Consider the following 18826-nt stretch of genomic DNA (forward strand, 5'->3'; position numbering starts at 1 on the left):
ACCTAGCAAGATCTCATGTAACTATTTCAACCAGGCTTTAGACTAAGGCTTAGCCTCCTTAGTCAGAGAGGGCTCTCTCACAGATTTTTGATAAGAATCAATTACAAGAACAGATGGCTAACTCTTCATACAGTTCATGAAAATAAAGCTGGTTGGAACAACAAAATAACACTTCTTCCATTGGGCTCATGGAGTCAAACACTTCTGCAGTAAACTATTAATCACTCAATCATGGAAGCCAAGGCATATAATGTTTAACACTCAAAACATTTCTCAAAAAGAAACACAACTCATAAATATACACAGGAAGTCTGAGCACTAGGTGAATTCAGAGTGATTGCACATTTAGTGAGCTGTAAAATATATAAAGGATAATGACAAAACCACACATATTCTGAGCATTGAACACATGATGAATCTTGGGAAGAAAAAGTAATCTTTATATTACTGTCAAAGTCTTTTACATGAGCTGATAAAAACTCTGTTTTTTCATAAATCTCCAACCCTACTTACATCAGAGTTTTCACTATATATAGGAAAACCAAAACTAAAACTATCTTGAGTCTCCTCAACAAGCATGAGGGGAGAGCTCGATGATCTACCATTAATTAACCTTATCTATTTCTAAACAAACTTATTAAATACATAAGGTATTGTGCTGTAAATACATAGAGTCCTAATTACATTGAAAGTCCAACTCTATCTCCTCGTATGCATGATTCTTCTTGGATCCTTGACAGCTGTACAATTTCTGTTGTGGCTGAGATATGTTGAGGAACATTCACTGAACGAGCTGGCCTTCGGGTGCTAGCTGTGTAGATGGCTCATTAATTAGTAAACATGAACACCCTATTTTCACGGTCCCTGTCTTCCATTCTTCTTCACCATTTAAAGACCACGCTCCAAGCTCTTTAATCCTTCAATAACAACGCATAACACCATATGCCTCATGATCTGGATGCCTTGTGGACTGAACAGGTGTGCTAACCAAAAATCCCGGTAACCCTACCAGAACCCTAGTAATTCGGTCATAAAGTGCCTTTAAGAAAACTTTAGCAAAAAACAAAATATTTCACTTTTTCTTCAAAACTCACACCTGTCACTATTTGAGCTGCTATGATATCCATGTATAATCTCCCTCCTGTCCTCGAGGCATTCCTTTCAAAATTCGCTGACCTCATCATCAAATTTCATTGTTTTCTTATAAAACAGCGTTCTACAGTAGTTTCGTAGCGCGCTACGAAACTACTGTTTTTGTCAAAACAAAACATATTTATCTTGCAGCGCTTTCTGCTTAAACTCATGATTTCTTCAGATATTTTGTACAGGTGTTAGGGACCTTAAATAGTTTCAAAATGATAGAACTTGAACCAAAATTTATCAAAATTTGAAAAGCACCTTTCTTCTTAAATCAGTGAGCTAGTTTACCTAGCTTCTTCTTCAAACTGCTAACCTCTTCCTTCAAAGCCTTATTTTCTGATCTCAGACACATGTTCAGCTTTCTTACGTGTTTTTCTTGCTTAAGTGCTGGTATCATCCACGAAAATACATCAGACCTTGAGCCAGCTTGCTTCAGTAGACTTGTGCTGCCTTTTAATACAGCCCTTCTATAACTAGCATATCTCATTGCACGTTCTCTAGAAAAACTCCTTATCTGAGCCACCTCTTCCTGGGTTTTTCCTGCCTGGTTCTTAATAGCTATGACATTCCCTCCTTGGCTAATAATAACCTTTTTACTTTTGTCTTTACTCCTGGCTGCATGCACTGTTTTAGTCAAAACCTCAAGAAACTCTAGACTAGGCATTTTTACAGCTGCCTCCTCTTTATGCACTTTCTCGGCCTCTTTCATTTGTCTTCTTGTAATTGGCCTTCGTGGCTTGAACACATACTCTTCACTAGGCTCCTCAAACCGTAACCTTTTTGATGCCTTTGATTTCTTCAGGCTCTCTGGTGAAGATTGGGTTAAGTCAATGTGCATTGGTTGCACTGGCTGGTCTTGCTCAAACTCCATTGGCTCAATCTGCACTGACTGATCTTGTTCAAGTTCAATTGCTTCAAGTAAATCAGTTAAACTAGCTTTTGACATAGGACTTTCTTTAACAGCAATTGACTTACCCTTCTCCTTGCTTAACTGACCTCTGGTTTTTACTCTTGATACCTTTTCAACTTCACTTGGTGCAGGTGCATCCTTCTTCTGTTTGACCTTCTCTTTTGATGATGATTTAGGTGTCTCCTTGATCACCACAGGCTTCACTGGTTTCTTCAACTTGGTTTTGGACTTCTTTAGATCTTTCACCTCCTTTCTGATCTCAGCAAGAGTAGGTTCTTCAATTGTTTTCTCCCTTTCCCTAACAGGCAATGGAGTAAGGCCCGTCTTGCTCTGAAAGCCAGCCATAAAAATAAAGGAGTCCCAATCTTTACCAATCTTCTGCAAACCATCTAACACTAACAACTTCACCAAACCATGATGGAACAGTGATGTTTCACAGTCATCTTTTTTCAGCTGAATTTTATCACACATTTTACTTAGGCTTCTGAATAAGTAGAAAGGGATATCAATTGATGCTTTGCCTGTGAAATGTAACAAAAGTTTTAAATTGTATGAATAAACTTTATTATACCTCCCTTCGCATGTTAAATATTTTTGGATGCATGCGAGGAGCAAGGCAAAATGTTCCTTCACGTAACTCCTTGGCACAGCCTTTGTGAGGTCTTCATTTACATAAGGCTCCTTCAAGAATTCCTTACAAGGGCTCATGTCGAATTTAAAATTTTTGAACCATTCATGTCCACCTCTAGGAATCTCCGTCACCCTAGAAATGGCTTCTGGGGATACAGGGAATTCTAGCATTGACACCTTAGAGTTTAAACCAGTAAAATTCAATGCAAAATCTTTTGTTACCTCTGCGTGCCCTCCTTGCAACTTCTCACAAAACCTCCAGCAACCAGCGTTTTTAAAAGCTCTTGCTACACCTTCATCCTTTAATGTAATATCAAGCCCCTCTGGTTCTGTTCTTTGGCACCTACCGGATCGATGTTCCCTTTTCTCCATTTCACTTTGAAAACTTTCGGACAGAGAACTTACAGCAGCTTCAACTCAGAATGCAACTTCAAACTTTGGAATGCAGGCTCGCTTGCAATCAGCTCCTTTAAATGAAAACTCGGGCTCCTTTTCGCTTCAATAATCTTGTCACACAAACAAGTCAGTTCACGCACTAATAACAAACATCATGATACAACTATACATCATAAAATCACTTTGAATGATATTTATGTGCGTGGTTTTGAACCTCATAGCGGAATGATGACTCATAATGACCTAGAGAGGACATCAACTGACAAAATATGGACGGACCTAATGACTCATCCCCCAGACTTGACATTTCAAGAAAACGCGCTGCAGAAACCCCGAATCCCCGATTCCGTAGCGCCAACAGGTATAAATAGATAGAATTCGCTACGAAATGGCTGATAGATCACCCGCTACGAAAAGGCGGAAACATCATTACGCTGCCAAATTGGCCAATCAGACTGCACTGCGAAACTGCGCAAAGGACCAATGACGCAAACAAGACAAGACATGCCTTAAAGAATTATGATGGAGGATGACTAACAGTTTTTTGTAATGATTCACATCAATACCTTTTTAAAACATGATCCCTAAGTAACACACATAAGACCATAACCATTTGACACACATTTTTGACAATGAAAATTTTTTGTTTGGGAAAACATTATGTACATGGACTGTAATACATGGACTGAAATTCTAGGTGATAACAGTGGCTCCACTTGGGATAGTGTGCTCCTGTAGTACACTAAGAACTCGTAGAACCAGTGTCTTATCCATTTTATTAAACACACACCACTGACAAGCATCCTTTTCAAACTTTGTGGGCCTTCTCCTCGGGCTAAAGTTTTCTTGTTCAGCTTGTCATTTATTTTCAACAAGAAACATTCATAAAACGGTTATTTACAATGATCATGAGATACTTGGCAGATTTTCACTGATTATAATGCTTTAATAACCTGCCATTAACAGGTCCTCCAGCATATGGTGATCCATCGACTTCTTGCAGAATATAAGTGTTATTCCCATGGAAGGCAGAAATCAAATATGGCCCCTTCCATAAATTCTCAAATTTGCCATGTTTACCTTTTTCTTCAATTCTAGCTTCCCACTTCAAGACTTTGTCATTAATCTGAAATGTAACATCTTTAATCTTCTTGTCAAAAGCCCTCTTGACCCGATTTTGATTTTGTTGATGGTCTTCAAACACTTCATTCCTTTTCTCTTGCAAAGCTATCAATTGATTAATCCTCCGCTGTATGGCATTTAGTTCCTCTTCTAGTCCTTGAATTAGCTTCATAACTGGTACCCCAAGAGATGTTGGGAAAATAGCCTCTGCTCCATACACAAGCTCATAAGGTGAGGTTCCAATAGACCTTTTTGTGCAGATGCGATCAGCCCACAAAGCATATTTCAGCTTTAAGTGCCAAGTCTTTTTGTTTTCTTGCAGCAGCTTTTTGATAATCCTCACAAGACTTTTGTTTGAACTTTCAGCTAGACCATTACCCTGTGGATAATAAGCTGTGGAGTGACCAAGGGAAATATGGTACTGATGACAAAAATTTATCATTCTTTTAGACTTAAAAGCCTGAGCATTGTCTGTGATAAGCTTGAGTGGACATCCAAACCTTGACAAGATGTTGTTTTCTAAAAAGGGAATAATTACTGAATCATTTGCTTGCCTGGTTGGTACTGCCTCTATCCACTTTGTAAAATAATCAGTGGCTGTGAGTATCCACCGATGTTGTCCTGATGAAGAGGGATGTATCTCACCTATAAAATCTAGCCCCCACTGTTGAAAGGGTGCTTCTACATAGATAGGGACCAATGGCATAGGCATAAGCTTTCTTTTGCCCTCAAACATCTGACATTCATGACAGGCTGCTATTTTCTTGTAAATATCTTTGAACATAGTGGGCCAAAAATACCCAACTCTCAATATTTTATTTGCAGTGGCCTTCCAATAATGATGGCCTCCACAATCTCCCTTATGAAATTCATCAATCACGCTATCAGCCTCTTCTTCAATCAGACAATTCAATAGAATCCCTCCAACATCCTTCCAAAATAAATTCTGCTCATATACAAAGTATCTAAGGGATTTCAGCTTGGTGAACCGAGCTTTAGACTTGGAAAGGTTATCAGGAGCTCTGTTGTGTTGTAAAACAAATGACACATCCCTATACCATTCTGATGTCAAAAAAAATTCATTGATCTGAACCAACTCTTCTTCTTCTTCAAAAATTTCTGATATTTCTGCATTAAAATTGATATCACTGCTGTCCGGATTTGAATGAGTTAACAACTCTGCCAAACCTTGACCCTTCACCAACTTGGTTGGCCTAATTTCAATGTCATATTCTAACAATTTGGCTATCCATTTTCCTCTTTTTCCATCCGGGTCTGCTTGTGTAAGGATGTCTTTAATAACAGCACTTGGCACATATGCAACAATATGAGAATGTAACACATAAATTCTAAAATCCTTGATTGCCTTTACCAATGCATATGCCTGCTTCTCTAAAATGTTATACTTCAATTCAGCATTAGCCAATGTCTTACTAAAGAATGAAATAGGCTGTTCAGTACCTTGACTTCCTTTCTGCAATAAAACTCCAGCAATTGTATCCTCAGAAGCAAATGTGAAGATTAGAAATTCCTTGGTGAAATCAGGGCTGATGAGGACTGGTGCTTGGGTAAGTGATTTCTTAATCTCTTCAAATGACTTCCTTGCCTCAGCTGTCCACTTAAAGTCTGCTCCTTTCCTTAGCATTTTTGTGATATGTTTAACCACTTCAGCAAAGTTAGGGATGAACCTTCTAACAAAATTAACTTTACCAAGGAAAGATTGAATCTCTTTCTTGCTCCTTGGCAAATCTAACTTTTGGATAGCACTGACTCTATTAGAATCAATCCTAATTCCTTCTTCAGAAATAATATGCCCAAGCAATTTACCAGAAGTCAAAGCAAAGATACTTTTGGTTGGGTTTAAAGAAATACCAAACCTCCTACACTTCAGTAGTATCTTTTCAAGGTGCTTTAAATGATCTTCCTCCCTCTTTGAAAAGACTGTGATATCATCAAGATATACCACCACTGATTTATCTTTTTCCTCTGCAAAAGCAATGTCCATAGCCCTCTGGAAAGTCGCCCCTGCATTCATGAGGCCAAAAGGCATCTTTGCATACATAAATGTGCCCCATGGTGTAGTGAAAGCTGTCTTCTCCTGATCATCTGGATGAACAAGGATCTGATTGTACCCTGAGAAGCCATCTAACATTGACATTCTTTGAGAACCAACAATATTCTGCAAAATAAGATCCATTTTAGGAAGAGAATAATTGTCTTTCAATGAAGCCTTGTTCAAGTTCCTGAAATCTATGCAAATCCTTATCTCTCCATTCTTTTTCCTAACTGGTACCAAATTAGCAAGCCAATTTGAAAATCTGATTGGAACAATAATCTTTGCATCAAAAAGCTTCTTTACTTCCTTTTCAATTAATGGCATTATAAGAGGATTGATTCTTCTTAGTTTTTGCTTAAAAGTCTTCTCATTTTGCTTAATTGGGATAGTATGCTGTATGATTGAAGAATCATACTGCTTCAAATCAACATAGCTCCATGCAAAAACATCAATAAACTTCTTCATCAGTTCAACATACTTGACTTTTATATCAGCTGATAAAAATTTTGAAATTTTGACTAATTTAGGCACCACTGAGTCACCTAAATTGCAGCTCTCTATTTCTTCTTCATTGGCTTGCAACCTTGGTGCTTACAACACATCATTCTGATCAAATAGTTTCTCAAGTGGAATAAGACCTTTAGGAATTAGATTATTTTGCAGCTGCAATACCTCAGGCTTTTCTTTTGTCTCCACTAACATGTTCTGCTGATCAATTTGACTATGTTCAAATTCTCCTTTCAACTCTAGGAAACTTCTTACCTGCTGATCATCTTCAAAGACTTGCCAATTTAAGATATTATCTGGGATGATTGGCCTATGGCGGACCTTCACTTCATAACTATCAGAAGAATGCTTAGGGATAACAAAAAGACTAGCTGCAACAGCAAGGGAATCTGCAATTGAATTCTGATCTCTGGTTTTTATACTGAAAGTATAGGACTGAAACTTTTCCAACAATTCCAACACCAAGTTTCTATAAGCTCTCATCCTTGCATCCTTTGTTTGATAAGTACCTTGAACTTGCTTTATGATTAATTCAGAATCTCCATAAACAGCAATGTTTTTTGCCTTCAATTCTATCAAGGTTTCTAAGCCTAATACCAGAGACTCATACTCCGCCATATTATTAGTACAATCAAAACTAAGTTTATATGACATAAACTTACTTTCATCAGTTGGACTCATGACCCAAATCCCAGCTCCTGCACCTTCTTTTCCTGCTGCTCCATCAAAGTATAAAGACCAGCAACCAGTGATGTCTTCTTCATTACTTTGCTGCACTTCTTGACACTGATTTTCTGCATGTTCTTCTTGTGGTTCCTTTCCAACTGCTTCATTGAAGAGAATGGCTGATCCAAGGCCTGTATCACAAGAATAAATAGGGAAATTCTGTGGTTTGTCCTTGCTGCTCACCATATATGCCATCCTTGTCTCACGATATAACCTTCTTTGCTCACCAAACACTGGAATGGTAGCGTAAGTCAGATCCATTTGCATGGTACCCTTTATTTTCGCTGCCCATGACCTTGAGAGTAATATTCCAAATTTAGGTGGAACATCTGCAACAACAATATCCATGACAGTGGTTTTGGCTGGGATTTGTGTGAGTGCCACAACCACATCCTTTATCAGCCCAATATAATGAACCCTCTTTGAATCAAAAGAAAATAAGTCCTTGTATGGCCTAGTCACTTCTAATCCTAACCTTTCCATAATGACTTTAGGCATGAGGTTATGGGATGCCCCTGAATCCAGCATGGCATTATGTAGAGTCATCTCATGTATATTGATGCTTATATAGAAAGGAGAAAACTCATCATTTTGCTCATCTTCCAATCTTGGACCTAAACAAATAATAGGATTATCCTCTTGCACATTCAAAATATCAGCCCCTCCTGGTGGAGAATTAAGCATTTCCACAATCTTACTTCTATACTTGTCTACTTTCAAGATTTCATTAAATGGGACTGATATTTTGATTTTAGCAATCTCATTTTCTATATTAAACACTGAAGTAGACCTTTCAATTTCTTTAGGAGGAGCAGGGGTTTGATTATCCTTTTTCTCAAGAGAAGAATCACTCTTTCCATCAGCTTGCTTTGGCTTTTCCTTTTTGTCTTCCACTGCCTTTGAAACATTTTTCTTGGGCTGAGCCTTGTTTGCTGTAATAGGGACATCTCTGTTTCTGAGGTTATATTGCTTTTGGATTTCAAATATGGCATGTTGATAACCCTTTAAGAAATCTGAGGGTTCCTCCTCGGCTTTTAGTTGGCTGGACTCATCATGTTCCTCCTTTGTTAAGAAGATCTCTGAATCTTCTTCACCAAGACAATGAATAGATTCCTCTGGTTCCTCATGTTCTTCTTCCTCATCCACCATATTTTGTTGAAAAGGAGGTCTCACAGGAGGATCAGCTTGTTCATTTCTATTTTCTCTTGGCCTTTGCTGATTTTGAGGCCTTCTAAATTGAGGATTCCTGAACCTAGGTTCTTGTTGTGCTTGAGGAGCAGCAGTATTCCCAAGTGCTAATTGATCCATCAATTTCTCCATAGTCTTCATCATGGTTTCAAATTTATCTTCTTGAGCAGAGGTAGAAGGCCTCTCCTCTTCCTTTATCTTAGCCTTAGCCATCTTGGACTTTTTAGCAGCAAGTATATTCACCTCTACTTTGATAGCATCATTTTGCATTTCAGCCAAATTAGCAGACTCTCTTTCTCTGAGTAAAAGAGAAAAATCTGAATCAAAAGACTCAGCATACCTTAACTATGCCAAAGCTCCAGGAGGTTTCAAATGTACTGGGATGGAATTATAAATTTTGTTAAACCTCTTAGAAAAATTTTGAACAGTCTCATCTGGAGCTCTTCTTAAATTATTATACTCAGTGAGGGCCTGAACAGGATTAGTTCTATTTCCCCATTTCCTCAGAAAACTATCTTCAAACTCAGCCCAACTATGAATGCTACCAGCTCCCAAGGCTTTAAACCATTTTTGGACTTCTCCAATAAAAGTTTGAGCAAATAGTCTTAACTTTACATCTTCATCATCCACCTCTTCTCTGTCAGCAAAGTCATTGAATCTATCCACATGTTCTTCAGCAGTAATGTCTTCATCTCCTCCCCATGTTGGAATCCTAGCAGCATATTTGCTAGGGAGATCATGCAAAACAGCAGGGAGAGCTAGAGGAGCATATCTAGCAGGTACAGCCATAATTAATGGAGGAACAGTGACAATAGGTACTGTATGACCAAAAGGACCAGAACTAGTATGAGATGTTGTCTGAGGGTTGTTTGGACTAGCAGAGGCAGAAGACAAATTATGAGTATGAAAAGGACTATTGGGGCTTTGTAAACCACTGACAAAGGAACTCCAATTTGGGAGAGGTAAACCAGTCTTTGAGTTAAGCAAAATTTCAAAAGGGTCAAGCTCCTTGAGCTGTTTCAAATCCTCTTTCTCTAATAACAATTTAGAAGAAACAATTTCCCAAAACTCCTCTTTATCTTTTTGTGATACTAGAGATGAAGTATCAATACCTCCCTTTTGTAGATCCAAAATGATACCAATCAATTCTTCTTCATTCTCAGACCTTAATAAAACCTCTTGAACTTTATCATCAACAAGTTTATCCTCAGGACTTCTAGAAAACTCAGGAAATAAAGACTTTGAAATACTTGAAGTACCTGGTATATCAGAGAAACTTTGTTTACTCCTTGAGATGATATTAGGATTCTCCACAGGACTAGGTGGGTTTGGGTCAGGATTGCTCCTTGTATATCTTCTTCTCGAAGCCACCTTTAAGCTTTAAAAAACAATGGAGTCACCAAGGTAGAATGCAGCCTCGAAAATCATTTTGAACTCCTGCTACCTTCAGAAATTCAATCTTCAAACTTCGGGAATAAGTAATCATCAGGCTCCCGGCAGACGCACCAAAATGTTATCACAAAATCAGTACTAAGGGCTGCTACCTAGCAAGATCTCATGTAACTATTTCAACCAGGCTTTAGACTAAGGCTTAGCCTCCTTAGTCAGAGAGGGCTCTCTCACAGATTTTTGATAAGAATCAATTACAAGAACAGATGGCTAACTCTTCATACAGTTCATGAAAATAAAGCTGGTTGGAACAACAAAATAACACTTCTTCCATTGGGCTCATGGAGTCAAACACTTCTGCAGTAAACTATTAATCACTCAATCATGGAAGCCAAGGCATATAATGTTTAACACTCAAAACATTTCTCAAAAAGAAACACAACTCATAAATATACACAGGAAGTCTGAGCACTAGGTGAATTCAGAGTGATTGCACATTTAGTGAGCTGTAAAATATATAAAGGATAATGACAAAACCACACATATTTTGAGCATTGAACACATGATGAATCTTGGGAAGAAAAAGTAATCTTTATATTACTGTCAAAGTCTTTTACATGAGCTGATAAAAACTCTGTTTTTTCATAAATCTCCAACCCTACTTACATCAGAGTTTTCACTATATATAGGAAAACCAAAACTAAAACTATCTTGAGTCTCCTCAACAAGCATGAGGGGAGAGCTCGATGATCTACCATTAATTAACCTTATCTATTTCTAAACAAACTTATTAAATACATAAGGTATTGTGTTGTAAATACATAGAGTCTTAATACATTGAAAGTCCAACTCTATCTCCTCGTATGCATGATTCTTCTTGGATCCTTGACAGCTGTACAATTTCTGTTGTGGCTGAGATATGTTGAGGAACATTCACTGAACGAGCTGGCCTTCGGGTGCTAGCTGTGTAGATGGCTCATTAATTAGTAAACATGAACACCCTATTTTCACGGTCCCTGTCTTCCATTCTTCTTCACCATTTAAAGACCACGCTCCAAGCTCTTTAATCCTTCAATAACAACGCATAACACCATATGCCTCATGATCTGGATGCCTTGTGGACTGAACAGGTGTGCTAACCAAAAATCCCGGTAACCCTACCAGAACCCTAGTAATTCGGTCATAAAGTGCCTTTAAGAAAACTTTAGCAAAAAACAAAATATTTCACTTTTTCTTCAAAACTCACACCTGTCACTATTTGAGCTGCTATGATATCCATGTATAATCTCCCTCCTGTCCTCGAGGCATTCCTTTCAAAATTCGCTGACCTCATCATCAAATTTCATTGTTTTCTTATAAAACAGCGTTCTACAGTAGTTTCGTAGCGCGCTATGAAACTATTGTTTTTGTCAAAACAAAACATATTTATCTTGCAGTGCTTTCTGCTTAAACTCATGATTTCTTCAGATATTTTGTACAGGTGTTAGGGACCTTAAATAGTTTCAAAATGATAGAACTTGAACCAAAATTTATCAAAATTTGAAAAGCACCTTTCTTCTTAAATCAGTGAGCTAGTTTACCTAGCTTCTTCTTCAAACTGCTAACCTCTTCCTTCAAAGCCTTATTTTCTGATCTCAGACACATGTTCAGCTTTCTTACGTGTTTTTCTTGCTTAAGTGCTGGTATCATCCACAAAAATACATCAGACCCTGAGCCAGCTTGCTTCAGTAGACTTGTGCTACCTTTTAATACAGCCCTTCTATAACTAGCATATCTCATTGCACGTTCTCTAGAAAAACTCCTTATCTGAGCCACCTCTTCCTGGGTTTTTCCTGCCTGGTTCTTAATAGCTATGACATTCCCTCCTTGGCTAATAATAACCTTTTTACTTTTGTCTTTACTCCTGGCTGCATGCACTGTTTTAGTCAAAACCTCAAGAAACTCTGTACTAGGCATTTTAACAGCTGCCTCCTCTTTATGCACTTTCTCGGCCTCTTTCATTTGTCTTCTTGTAATTGGCCTTCGTGGCTTGAACACATACTCTTCACTAGGCTCCTCAAACCGTAACCTTTTTGAAGCCTTTGATTTCTTCAGGCTCTCTGGTGAAGATTGGGTTAAGTCAATGTGCATTGGTTGCACTGGCTGGTCCTGCTCAAACTCCATTGGCTCAATCTGCACTGACTGATCTTGTTCAAGTTCAATTGCTTCAAGTAAATCAGTTAAACTAGCTTTTGACATAGGACTTTCTTCAACAGCAATTGACTTACCCTTCTCCTTGCTTAACTGACCTCTGGTTTTTACTCTTGATACCTTTTCAACTTCACTTGGTGCAGGTGCATCCTTCTTTTGTTTGACCTTCTCTTTTGATGATGATTTAGGTGTCTCCTTGATCACCACAGGTTTCACTGGTTTCTTCAACTTGGTTTTGGACTTCTTTAGATCTTTCACCTCCTTTCTGATCTCAGCAAGAGTAGGTTCTTCAATTGTTTTCTCCCTTTCCCTAACAGGCAATGGAGTAAGGCCCGTCTTGCTCTGAAAGCCAGCCATAAAAATAAAGGAGTTCCAATCTTTACCAATCTTCTGCAAACCATCTAACACTAACAACTTCACCAAACCATGATGGAACAGTGATGTTTCACAGTCATCTTTTTTCAGCTGAATTTTATCACACATTTTACTTAGGCTTCTGAATAAGTAGAAAGGGATATCAATTGATGCTTTGCCTGTGAAATGTAACAAAAGTTTTAAATGGTATGAATAAACTTTATTATACCTCCCTTCGCATGTTAAAAATTTTTGGATGCATGTGAGGAGCAAGGCAAAATGTTCCTTCACGTAAATCCTTGGCACAGCCTTTGTGAGGTCTTCATTTACATAAGGCTCCTTCAAGAATTCCTTACAAGGGCTCATGTCGAATTTAAAATTTTTGAACCATTCATGCCCACCTCTAGGAATCTCCGTCACCCTAGAAATGGCTTCTGGGGATACAGGGAATTCTAGCATTGACACCTTAGAGTTTAAACCAGTAAAATTCAATGCAAAAGCTTTTGTTACCTCTGCGTACCCTCCTTGCAACTTCTCACAAAACCTCCAGCAACCAGCGTTTTTAAAAGCTCTTGCTACACCTTCATCCTTTAATGTAATATCAAGCCCCTCTGGTTCTGTTCTTTGGCACCTACCGGATCGATGTTCCCTTTTCTCCATTTCACTTTGAAAACTTTCGGACAGAGAACTAACAGCAGCTTCAACTCAGAATGCAACTTCAAACTTTGGAATGCAGGCTCGCTTGCAATCAGCTCCTTTAAATGAAAACTCGGGCTCCTTTTCGCTTCAATAATCTTGTCACACAAACAAGTCAGTTCACGCACTAATAACAAACATCATGATACAACCATACATCATAAAATCACTTTGAATGATATTTATGTGCGTGGTTTTGAACCTCATAGCGGAATGATGACTCATAATGACCTGGAGAGGACATCAACTGACAAAATATGGACGGACCTAATGACTCATCCCCCAGACTTGACATTTCAAGAAAACGCGCTGCAGAAACCCCGAATCCCCGATTTCGTAGCGCCAACAGGTAAAAATAGACAGAATTCGCTACGAAATGGCTGATAGATCACCCGCTACGAAAAGGCGGAAACATCATTACGCTGCCAAATTGGCCAATCAGACTGCGCTGCGAAATTGCGCAAAGGACCAATGACGCAAACAAGATAAGACATGCCTTAAAGAATTATGATGGAGGATGACTAACGGTTTTTTGTAATGATTCACATCAATACCTTTTTAAAACATGATCCCTAAGTAACACACCTAAGACCATAACCATTTGACACACATTTTTGACAATGAAATTTTTTTGTTTGGGAAAACATTATGTACATGGACTGTAATACATGGACTGAAATTCTAGGTGATAACACCAACCATCAAGAAGCAAGGCCTCTATACCCCACTACCTACCCCTAGGCGACCTTGGGAATCCATCTCCATGGATTACGTGTCAAGCCTTCCTTCCACTAAGCATGGAAATGACTATGTTTTTGTGGTCATTGACAGGTTCTCAAAGATGGCCATTATGGCGGCCTGCAAGAAGAATATCACAGTAGAAGCCACTGCTAAAATCTTCTTTGAATGAGTGCGTGTACACTTAGGGATACCACAATCTACCATCTCAGATTGTGATAACAGGTTGCTCAGTACATTTTGGTCTAGTCTCTCATTGATGCTGGACACCAAACTCACTAAGTCCACAGCCTTCCATCCTCAAAGTGATGGCCAGATAGAGGTTGTCAACAGGGGGATCGTACACATTTTGCGCATGTACAACTCAAAGCATCCACGCACATGAGATGAGAGCCTTCCCTATGTTCAACACAACTACAATTGGGCCCTCCACAGCTCGATTAGCCACAACCCTTTTCAGGTGGGCTTGGGATTCCAGCCACTATGTCCCATTGATGTGGCCATGCCATTTGCAGCTACTCACGTAGATGCGGCTCATGTCCAGTCCGAAACAGATAAGGAAAACAACTTCATTGAGCACATCCAACATATTTGGTAGCAGGTCCATGACATTCTGGAGAAATCAAATGCCAAGTACAAGCAGCGACATGATCAACATCAGGTGCCACACAAGTTTCAGGTGGGTGACAAAGTTTGGTTGCATTTGCAAAAGGAATGCCTTACCGGATCCTATCGGAAACTCAGACCACTCTAATATGGTCCTTACATAATTACTGAGGTTGTGGGAGACCATGCATTTGAGCTCAGCATTCGCCAATTCCTTGGCCTGCACCCAGTGTTCAATGTGGACCCCCTTCAGCCATACTTTCCACCATTACTAAACACATACAACACTGCAGAACATCTCACACCCACAGAGTTAAATCTAGATTGCATGGAACAAGCTGCAACTGAGTTAAAATAGTCACCAAGGATGTGGTATCAGAAATTTGATACATTTATACGGGGACTTGGCTTCACTAGAAGCAAAGCAGATCACTATTCATATTTTAAATTAATTGGTGATAGTGTTATTTATTTGGTCTTGTATGTGGATGATATGTTGCTGGTTGGAAATGGCAAAGAAATTATCCAGGATTTCAAGACCCAATTGTCCTCCAAATTCGACATGAAAGATCTTGGTGCTGCAAACTGTATCTTGGGCATGGTAATTAAAAGAGATCGGGCAAAGAGGAAGCTCTGGTTAAACCAGAGGAAGTATGTTGAGACAATATTGCAGAGATTTAATATGCAGGATAGTAAACCAATGAAGGTTCCTATTCCTGTAGGTGTAATGTTATTTGTTGAACAGTGTCCCAAGACACAAGAAGAGGAAGAGGACATGTCCCGTGTTCCATATGCAAGTGCAGTCAGTAGCTTGATGTATGCAATGGTTTGTACTAGACAAAACATTGCACATGCAGTGGGAGTATTGAGAAGGTTTATGTCAAAATCAGGAAAGGAGCATTGGACAGCAGTGAAGTGGGTATTCAGGTATTTGCGTGGCACTAGTGATTATGTTTTGTGCTACGAAGGAAGACCAGGATTGGACAGAGTGTTGGATATTCGTGGCTTTGTTGATGCAGACTGGGCTGGAGATCTGGATCAGAGAAGATCTACAAGTGGGTATGTGTTTAACCTATTTGTAGGTGTAGTCAATTGGATGAGTAAGAAACAATCTGTAGTGGCACTATCAACTACAGAGGTAGAATACATGGCATGTACTCATGCAAGCAAGGAAGCAGTTTGGTTGCAAAGATTGCGTTCAAGTATGGGGTTAGTACAGGGAGCTATAACGATAGACTGTGACAGCCAAAGTGCAATTTTCTTGGCAAAGAACCTTGCATATCATTCAAAGACAAAGCACATTTTCAGTATCACTTTGTGAGGGATATGATAGAAGACAAAAAGGTGTTGCTGGTAAAGGTGGACACTCTGAAGAGTACTGTAGATGCATTGACAAAATCTGTGAGCTCTGAGAAGTTGTCTTGGTGTAGAGAAAAAATGGGCATTGCAGGGCTGGATAAATGACTAAGCTCTCTTGTGGCCCCTTGTGGAAAGAAAACAACAAGTGGGAGAATGTTGGGTTGTGTTAAATTCTTTCCATGACTAGCACACATAGTTAACTGGGGGGTTAGAGGGGCGGCGGAGCCACCCCTTCGTTGCACTGATTGCGTGGGGGGAGGGGGGGGTTCACAGGGGGTTTGAGGGGTCGCAGGGGGTTTGGAACCTATGTTAGGTTGGGATGACCCACCTATGGTTTTGTGAATAATTTTCACACATGTTTTTGGATGCGATTGTTTTCGGTCCATGGTATTGGATGCTTTGGCATGTATAAATATGTATTATAACATTGAAAGGAACATAATGAAAAATCAAGCTGATAGTCCTGTTTTTGGGATCCAGGGGAAAATCTCTGTGTATATGTGTTTTATGTGTTATGCTCTCGCATTGTTTATTTTCTGTGTTTTAGAATTCGTATGCAAGTAATTTCTGTACAGGGTTAAAACCTACAAACCTTTTCTCCTTTTGTTATTACCAAGGCTCCTTTAGTGAAAATCCAAGTTCTTTCTGTGAATGTAGTTACATAGCCTTCACCACCTAATTGTCTTGTTGAGTTATATTTTTCTTCAAATCTGGAACATGCCTTACCTCCTTCATTAGCCATTTTTCTCCATTGTGTTTCTTTATAAAAACCTTACCCATTCCAACGATTTTATATGGTTTATCCTCACCCAAATGAACGTGTCCAAAATCTCCTTGAACATAGTCATGAAAATGTTTCCTATCAGGTGTGGCATGGAATAAGGCCCATGAATTAATAATATTCTCTAATGAAATAATCAAAGCATCATGCAACACATCACCTGTCGCATTCACTTCATGACTGTTCTCTTTTTGTCCATCTCCTTCTTTTCCTTTTCGAGATTTGCAGTCTTTTTTTAGGTGTCCTTTCTTCCCACATTTCCAACACACTATCCTTGATATAGATTTGGATCTGCCTTTTCTTGACTTACTGTGATTTCTTGGGCTCCTTCCTCTTTCCATTTTTCTTCCCCTAGTTTTTGTAGTTAAAACATTACCTGATGTCTCACATGAGCATTTCCATCGCATTTCCTCGCTAAGAATAGCACCAACAACATTATCAAACTTTAAAGTACTAGATCTAGCGATAGAGTTACTGATAGCCATAACTAAGTCATTCCAACTTTCTGGCAATGAGTTTAGAAACAACATATCCATAACTTCATCGTCAAAATTTACCCCTACAGAACTTAATGTATTGGTAACCGTGTTAAATTCATTTAAATGATCGGCAACATATCCACCTTCTGACATCTTCATATTAAATAGATGCTTCATAAGAAATACCTTATTTGAGGCTGAGGGTTTTTCATATATTTTTTCCAATGTCGCCATTAAAACTTCTGTTGTCATTTCCTTTAAAATGTCGAATGCCAACGATGCTGCCAAACACATTCGTATTGTTCCTAGTGCATTTTTGTTCAGAATCCACCATTCTACATACATCATACTCATCAGCTTCTTTGTTTTTCTGCTCAATGGTAGGTACATATATTTCTGGTATAGATCTTTCTGATACAAATAATCTTCCATCTGCATCTTCCACAACTAGTAGTTTTGGCCATTAAATTTCTCGACCCTAAACCTACCATCTTGCGCCATTACTCCCACGCGAACCAGGATCCTTCTCTCCTGCAAGTTTATCAGCCAAATAGACCTTTGACTCTAATACCAGTTGTTATAAATTAATTGATGGAGCAACGAAATACACAAAATATTGTGAAAAACATACAGAAATGCATAAAAAAAGAGAGACATAGATATATGTGGTTCACCCAATTTGGGCTAAGTCCACAGAGAAATGGCCAATCCTTCCTTTTATATTATCGAGCAAAATGAAGAGATACACCCTCTATCATATTCATTGTAATTTCCTCTTTTCTCTCACGTAGTCTCCTCTCTCTCTCTCTCGCTCAGAATAATCATCCATAGTCACAATACAATTCCCTCATATAAACCGAGGGGGTCCTTTCTAGGGCTAAAAAACCCCTAAATTAACATAACTTCTACTATTAGATCATCCACTTAATGAATAATCTAGATTGGCTACGAAATTACAATGCTTTACAAGGAAATTGCTCATATATTTTTAGCTCTGGGGGTGCTGCCCTCGAACCCCTTCCAAGGGGGCTCATAAAAGTCGTCGTTGTCCCCCCATGGACACCCCTGACACTGATTAAATCGGTGTCGTTATTGCCCCATTAGGAACAGGGATCTAATGCAACAAAAAAAAAAAAAAACAAAACAAAACAAAACAAAAACAATAACAAAAACAAAAACAAAAAACAAAAACAAAAAACAGAAACAAAAAAACAAAAACAAAAACAAAAAAACAAAAACAAAACAAACAAACAAACAAACAAAAAGAAAAACAAACAAACAAAAACAAACAAACAAACAAAAAAACAAAAACAAAACAAACAAACAAAAAACAAACAAAACAAACAAAACAAACAAACAAACAAACAAAAACAAACAAACAAACAAAACAAAAAACAAAAAGCAAAAAACAAAAAACCAAAAAACAAACAAACAAACAAACAAAAACAAAAAACAAAAAACTTTGAAAAATCAAGAAGATAATCAAGCTCCACACCCGACATTCATGACTATCGTAAATGTATGTATCCTACAGGGTCACTTGATTTTGACTATTGTGA

This window comes from Pinus tabuliformis, chromosome 8 (genome assembly GCF_031772625.1).
Source record: "Pinus tabuliformis cultivar Carrire ecotype Pingquan chromosome 8, CPIR1, whole genome shotgun sequence".
NCBI lineage: Eukaryota > Viridiplantae > Streptophyta > Pinopsida > Pinales > Pinaceae > Pinus > Pinus tabuliformis.